Below are 1,324 nucleotides of genomic sequence, written 5' to 3'. Positions count from 1 at the left end.
ATTCTATTCTATTCTATTCTATTCTATTCTATTCTATTCTATTCTATCCATTTCACTCCATTCCATTCCATTCCATTCCATTCCATTCCATTCCATTCCATTCCAGAGTCCAAGTGTATTGTTTTGGTTTTTGTTACATCAACACAAGGTAATGTCTTCTGAGAAGAGAAAAACTCAGTTGAGAAAATGCCTCTATCATATGGCTTCTAGCCAAGCCTCTGGGACATTTTCCTGATTGATGATTGGTCTGGGAGGACCTAGTCCACTATAAGAGGTGCCACCCCTGGGCAGGTACTCTTGAGTTGTATTAGGCTGAGAAAGCCAGAAACCATCAGTTCCTCATGCCCTCTGATTGAGTTCCAGCCTTGAGTTCCTGTCCTGTCTTCCTTTCACGATGGAGAAGCTGTAAGGTGAAATATGCCCTTTACTCCAAGTCAGCTTTGATCACTGTTTTCATCATATCAATAGGAAGCAAACTAGGATATCAATAAATACCTCTTACATTCTGATTGTAAGGACAAAGCATTGATATGGGAATCATAACCTATGTCTCAGGCCAGTATGTCTTAAGCTTCTTGTCGCCAGATTTGGAGAAAGAACTATCTAAGCATGAAAACTAGTGGTTACATGAGCTCCAAGACAGAAATAACTTTTCCCTACTCAACGAAAGACAAGAGGTGGTGTGGGGGAAAGAATGGTGGTGTTTGGACAGCTCTAGGAGCTGGCAGCAGTTAAATCATCATCTTATCATGTACAAGACAGGAAGGTGATAAGAGAAAACTAGAGTTTTATGAATGTCAGAAAACCACAGAGAAGACTATCTGGTCAACCCCTGGCTGCTCAGGATCCAGGCTTAACGCAAGGACTCCAGTTAGAACTATTGCTGTGGTCAATGAGAAGTAGAACAGCCTGGGAAGGTACACTGTGACGGACATGGTGAGAAGTTACTGAGTCAGGGAAGCAGACAGGGCATCTTACTAGAGGAGAATTGGATTTGTAAGACAAAGACAATTTTGAGGCCTGCAGCATGAGCAACTTGGTGGATGGCAATGCTATTTATTAAGGAAAAGAAAACGTGGGAGAGTTAAACTGACTTGCAGAGCAAAATTAATAGGTTTGATGCTGAGATGCTGTATATCAATGATTTGACCAGGGTTTCTTTGTGTAATATCACTCTCTGTTCTGAAACTCACATTGTAGACCAGTCTGTCCTAGAACTCACAGAGATCCTTTGCCTCCTGAGTTCTGGGACTAAAGGTGTGCGCTATCTCACCCAGCCCTATTTTTAAATACTTTTATATTTGTTTTTTAATATTTTATGTGA

This window comes from Grammomys surdaster, unplaced genomic scaffold, assembly GCF_004785775.1.
Source record: "Grammomys surdaster isolate TR1022 unplaced genomic scaffold, NIH_TR_1.0 224, whole genome shotgun sequence".
In the NCBI taxonomy this organism is placed as follows: domain Eukaryota; kingdom Metazoa; phylum Chordata; class Mammalia; order Rodentia; family Muridae; genus Grammomys; species Grammomys surdaster.
This window is presented reverse-complemented; position numbering follows the sequence as displayed.